This window comes from Salvelinus sp. IW2-2015, linkage group LG35, assembly GCF_002910315.2.
Source record: "Salvelinus sp. IW2-2015 linkage group LG35, ASM291031v2, whole genome shotgun sequence".
Lineage (NCBI taxonomy): Eukaryota > Metazoa > Chordata > Actinopteri > Salmoniformes > Salmonidae > Salvelinus > Salvelinus sp. IW2-2015.
The window spans coordinates 8440854-8447256 of NC_036874.1; the positions used below are offsets into that span (position 1 = coordinate 8440854).

General features: G+C 42.1%; 1 pseudogene; it reads right to left on the minus strand.

Moving 5' to 3' along the window:
* Positions 1-2294: 2294 nt before the first annotated feature.
* LOC111958669 (uncharacterized) lies at positions 2295-5566 on the minus strand (annotated as a pseudogene).
* Between the last annotated feature and the right edge of the window lie 837 nt (positions 5567-6403).

Consider the following 6403-nt stretch of genomic DNA (forward strand, 5'->3'; position numbering starts at 1 on the left):
AAAGAGCAGCGGGCTGGTCGATGGTCCACTCGGACTGATGGGTAATAACATTATCCTGGGCTGGGATTGGCAGAGACAGCCAGGCAGAGCCATCCTGCCATTGATCCAGACCCTCCAGGGCCACTCTGATGCTGTCCTCCATCAAATCACTCATTTGTTTATGAAATATTGATATTAGCTGCGATCTCTTCCTGAAGACGGGTAAACGTGGCTAGTAGGAGAAGAACATGTCTCTAAGCAGGCTTTTGGATCTACTAGATAGAGTTTATTAGAATTCCTGAGCAGGTTAAAATATTAAATCCAACAAACCTGTTGCTGATTGTTCGTTAATGTCTCCTAACATTAGGGGGCTCAGCCATTCTGTGCAAACAACATGATTGATTTCGTGTCCTGTCTCCTCAATGCTGATTGTCACAGAGAGGAAGTATATAGACATAGATTCCAATGGAAATGTCAGCCGTCGCTTCTTTTCTATTTCATCCGTATCTAGGGGAGATTTGGAGATGGAAGACAGGGATCAATACTCTGACATTCAGCAGTGCCACTGCTTAGCTACATGTGGTCCTGTTGAATTATGGGAATCTTWGAATACTTTATGAAAGTGAAAGTAAAAATCAAGGACTTTTGGAAAATTATTTTCAGAATAGTATTTTTTTAAGGTTTTGAAAAGCTTAACATTTTAGCACATATTGCAAATAATCTGGTCTAAAAAAATCAAACACGGTCATGCACAATATGTGGTAAAAACCCTCAAATGTTAATCCCTAACTGCTTTGAGACAGCTGCAGATTGTGGAGAATCAACATGCAAAATCTGTCATTCTGAGGGAGTCTTGGAGAAGACCAACGAGAAGCCTGTTMATCTGTTTGGTGATAGCGCCCTCTGTCTTCAGAGTAGCACCTACTCCATGTCACCATACAACATTTCTCATTCATGATGGAGAAACCAGATAATATTTTTATCCAGATGAACAAGGTAGCTTTGGCTCCTTCCCCACAAAGCAGACTCCCTCAATAGAGCAGACTAGCAAGCAGAATCTTTGATCATTCCATATTGGCAGTTGGAATTGACGTGCTATCACAGGGAAAGCTCTTTATGCTGGAATAGAGCTCCATGGATCAATAGACGTTACCCAGGAAAAGCCCACAGAACCACTAATGAATACAAGACYTTCCATGGGCTTATGCTGTATGGTTTATGTAATAAGAGCTGAACTAATSACCAACCTACAGTGAWAAACAGACCATGGAGAGGGACAACATGGCTRCAATCCTGTATTTAAAAAAAMAAAAACATAAACCCCCTCAGCCTATGAATTGAGACGTTGCAATTATTTKCATACTTATATACTATACTATAGCATACTATGCTAGGCTGCATGAAGAGCAAAATGAAGTCCAYGGATGCCCTGTTAACCCCAATMTCCCGTTCTCCTGGGAAAAAGTTGGCAAAGTTGGCAAATTCAACTTTATGGCATTGTTTATCCTGTTGTGATGATGCATTTCACCAGTGGTCTGCAGGACAGGTTTTATGGTGTGTTTGAAGAGAAGTGCTCTTTAATGGTGAATATTTGACACACCCATCAGTCTGCAGCATTCTATCTCTTTTCAACACCACCTGTTTTTCAATGGTGGTAAATGTATGATCAATGAGACCCTTCTTATGGAACTCATACCCTTGACTATGAAACTCAACCTTCAGAGAGGAGCAATGTTACCCTATTAAGCCACCCTAGTAAACAACAAGAAATCTCCTAACCCCTGTTTTCCTCACACATCCCTTAGACACATAAGAGAGGATGCATGGAAGACAAGAGGATGATTAAAAAAGGTCTATTTCCTACTGAACTGTATGTTACAGACTGCGCTCAATCAATGTTGACAGGCTTGATTTCCGATAGTGTAGCACTGAGGCTAAAGCCCTGGCAGAACCGTATAGCTACTCCACCGGCCAAGAAACGATGGCCGTTTCCACCACTCTCCACCTCCAACACCGATAATGTGTGATTCCATCATGCTGATCCAAGCACTTTGGAGCTCGTCTTCAGGATATTAGCGCAGCCAAAGGTTATTCATAGACTATCAAAACCAAAGCTGTGGACAGGAAACGCTGACTTATGTGCAAATATCAATTCAATTAGTAGGGGCCCCAGTGAGTGGGGTGCACTAGCTTGCTTTAATGGCAATAGACGTCACATGTTTACACAAGACAGGCAAGACACACATATATACATCCAATAACAGCTGATTTCAAAGCATAATGCCAAAGGTTGTTTTATTATGACTGAATAGTAGGAATTAGAAAGATTAGTCAATTAAACATCACTTCACATCCATGCTGTACCAACTGGCATAAATAATGTGTTCACAAACAGGCACATCTCAGGAGGTAATACCCTTAAAGTTCTGCTACTGCAACATGCCTGCTATGGGTTCAGAAGCAAGGGTTTGAGTGTATTGTGAAGACAAGGCACAGGTAGAGAACACTGTCAAGTTGTTCTCCGGATGGGCAAAATAGCTTCCATGCTCTCTTTCATTGTAATGTAGGCCAGCCTGTGTCGTAGAGAGACTAAATGAGAGCACAGCTCACGAGTTGCAATCTCAGCAAAATCATCTCTTTGGAATTGTGGGCAGCAAGGTTATTCCTATTTGGCAGTAGGGTAAGATGCATTGAGTTAAGCTATTTAACTACGAGAGAGTATTGAGTAAAATGTGGTCATAAGTTATGGTAGGGGTTAGTCACTTATAATAAAATGCATATACAGTTCATTAAGTACTCTGCGAACACTGGYCTATTGTAACACTGCCTCCAATTAGCAATACATTCAGATTTCTATACAGTGAATCTAATTGCAACCAAAGCTACTTGCTATACACAGTGCAATTTATTATGTAATGGCTAGGACAAACTGCATGGCGTAGTCACAAAACCTCATCACCATTTACCATAATTCCCCACACATCCTCTTTGAGTCGGTCAATTCAGAATTTAGAATAACCCCTCAGGTTGACTACATGGATTATCCCTTTTTGTCCTGCTTGTTGCACCTCTATCAGCATCACACTGAATGTACGCACAGCGCCACGTTCTTGTGCKTCTCCCAGTAGTGGCAGTCCTCAGGGAAGCTCCAGGTGGCCTCGCTCTCCATGTGGTGACTGACAGCATGCACCACAAACCCTGCCAGCTGCTTCTCTAGGACCTCCACCACGGCCTGGGCATCACCCTTCTTCCCCGGCCCCTCCATCAGTTGCCGGATGCAGTCGCGYGGCACTSGTTGGGGACTGGTGCTGTAGGAAACCACCAGGTTGGTATTGTTCACCTGCAGCYCCTRWAAACAGTTCTGACCGGCCATGTGTTGGAAGTGGTCCCTGGCACAGCAGTTCCAACAGCTGCTGCCAGTGTGGTTGACCACTCGGACTGACCAGCTCACCCAGTCGTACTTCCCGGTGAGGAATTCCTGTACTTCCTGAGCCGTGTCCTGAAGATTCCTTTTTTATTTTTCCTGAAGAAGACGCTGGGCAGCCTGTTCAGGGAAGGCTGCTACGCAGGCCTCGATGCATGCCTTCATCTTTAATTCCACATCCTTGATTTTGCTTCTCCAGTTGCGGATGGTTTCCTCACATGGGCCCTTGGTGAGGGCACAGTGGCCCAGCAGGGCAATCAGGCCCAGGCAGAAGAGCTCCTTCATCCTCACACAGAAGTCCTCCAGTAGGCGCCTGTTTCCTGCCTCATACCTGAGACAGATGAAGAACCAACCACTCAGTTGTTATYAATAACAATAAAAGTAATCATRCTATTTCCCATAATCACAAGTTAGCAGTTCAAATTGATAACACAAGTGTTCTCGAACTAAAACACTCAACAAACACCATGCTCCCCAGGTGCATAAAGGTCCATTTAGCATGGTTAAGAAKACTTTACCTCTCCACCACCTCCAAGATGGACTCCCCAAAGCTGTTGGTGCCCATCAGAGCATCATACAGCACATACAGGTTCTTCTCCCCTCCGGTCTTGGAGAAGTGCTCCAGAAACAGRRTCRTCTTGACRTCCTGAAACTGTGGCTTGGCRTCCAGAATGTSCATGTARTTCCGGAACTGGTTCCTGATGTTCTCCTCRYCCGAGAAGTACTMGGAATCCAGCCYGCCCTTCTTAATCTCACAYTCAATGTCCTRCAGCTGGGTGGACAGTACGTCCAYCTTGTTCCCCACGGCCTGGAACTGCTCTTTGACATAGAAGACCTCTTTGCTTTGCACGTTGTCCAGGGCTAGTTGTAGGACAGGGCCGGCTGCCACACAGAGAYGGAAGAGCTCCCCTACTGCGCTGGCCAACACCTCAGCCCCTCGCTCAAAACTCTCCATCACAGCCTCGATGGCCTTCACCTTTTCAAGAGGACTTGCTATGCTCTGGAGGGAGAATCAATAGGAAAGTTGAACTATGTGTCAATTCTTGTTTAGGTGTGCCGGTCTTCAGAAAGCATGCTCAAAATCAGGACGGAAAAGCAGCATATTGCTCTCAAATAAAGTGGTTGAATGCCCTATAATAACAATTGACATTCAACCCCTTATGGGGGCGCAGTCTGTGAGTTTTCCCTGCAGAGTAACACAGATAAATTATAAATTCAGATATCGCTATTGGACATTTACAAATAGGATTGATAACCTCGTTAAAGACCAAAACACACATTTATGAGCCACATCACTATTACATCTTAAAGGGGCAATCAGCAGTTCCTACATACAGTTTTTTGCACTAAATGAATGATATGTACACATTGATTCTAAAAGAATATAACTTATAYATGCCTCATAAGCTAAGTTCAACTGTTGTACACCATCAGAACCTAAAAAAATAAGCTTGTTTTACTTCAATGTTTTTCAACAAAGTAAATGTAAACAAACACTATAAAGCCTCAAAACATGGTTAAAATTATAATGATTGTATCATGGATGGTCAGTCCTTGCATCCATAGCRCTGTTTATGATTATTGTATTTTTATGTTACATTTCTCTAGCCCCATACCTCAGCTTTTTACTAAAACAGCTATGGAGAGTGTGCTTTGTTGTAGTTTCTACTGCTGATTGTCCCTTTAATGARTGACAGTCAGTGAAAAGAAATACATAGAATATCATAATTAAATCAATAAAGTGCTGTAGACAGGCAGCAAGTGTAATCACTGGCCAGGAATGTCACTATGCCACTATTTACAGACACGTTTTAGAGATGCTTGTATACAAGAGCTACATTTTTATATGTCTGATATTGTCAKGGTCAAAGGTAAAAATCTGTATAATATTGAATGAGATGCAACATTTGCATGTAAAACAAATGACAATCTAAAGCCAAAAGGYATGACACATTTATCATGTCATAAAATGACTGAAATAGACAGYGGTGTGCGCAGCCCTTCACTGGGTCTGTTTATACCTAATTTGGTTTCAGAACCGACCAAGCCCAAGCAATATATATTTAAAAAATCAAATTTCATTCCTTGTCTGCAACCTCTAATAGGCTAAATTATTACACCACAATCCGTAGAGGATGAATGGTCATACAGACACTGCGCCATTTTCAAGTACATGATGTCCAATTAACCAAGRCTTAATAAATAAACACCAATTAGATGTGTTTTATTGGAATATCTTGGATAATATTTTTACCAACAGTTGTAATTTCCAATGTTTGAAAAAAAAGATGAACAATTTATAGCACATTTTGATACTGACTTTATTTTACTTTTACATTTGCATTACTCCAACTGCAATTGATAACTATTGCAGTTGGGTAGGTCGAATAATATAATAATGATTTGTTTTTATTCATGCCCATGTATGATGGAGACGCACTGTATGGGTATATTTACGCACGCATTTAGCTAAGTCTCATGAGTAACATTGGGCACACCTTGCAGTCCTGACCCCTGTCTTGTTGTTCGAGAAACCTATTCCTCTCTTACAACAGCACAGTTTCTTTACCTGGTAGTGGCTCGACTTGTCCTTTACGCCAGATCAGCTCCAACAGCTGCAGTTAAAATTTTCTTCTCACGTTTTCTCAAATTTTACCACGGCTCTCTCTTTGCTATGATGTTGAGGAGAGGTCCTGAAAGAGAGGAGGAATCACGGCCACACATTTAATATCTGCAGTTTGGCATGTGGAGAGAGAGAGCGAGAACGTGAGAGAGAGCGTGAGAGAGAGCGTGAGAGAGAGCGTGAGAGAGACAGACAGAGAGACAGAGAGAGAAAGAAAGAGAGGGAGAGATACACTACCCATATTTATTTTCATTTATTTTCCTATTTATACTTTAACTATTTGCACATCGTTACAACACTGTATATAGCCATAATATGACATTTGATATGGCTCTATTCCTTTGGATCTTTTGTGAGTGTTTGTAATGTTAACTGTT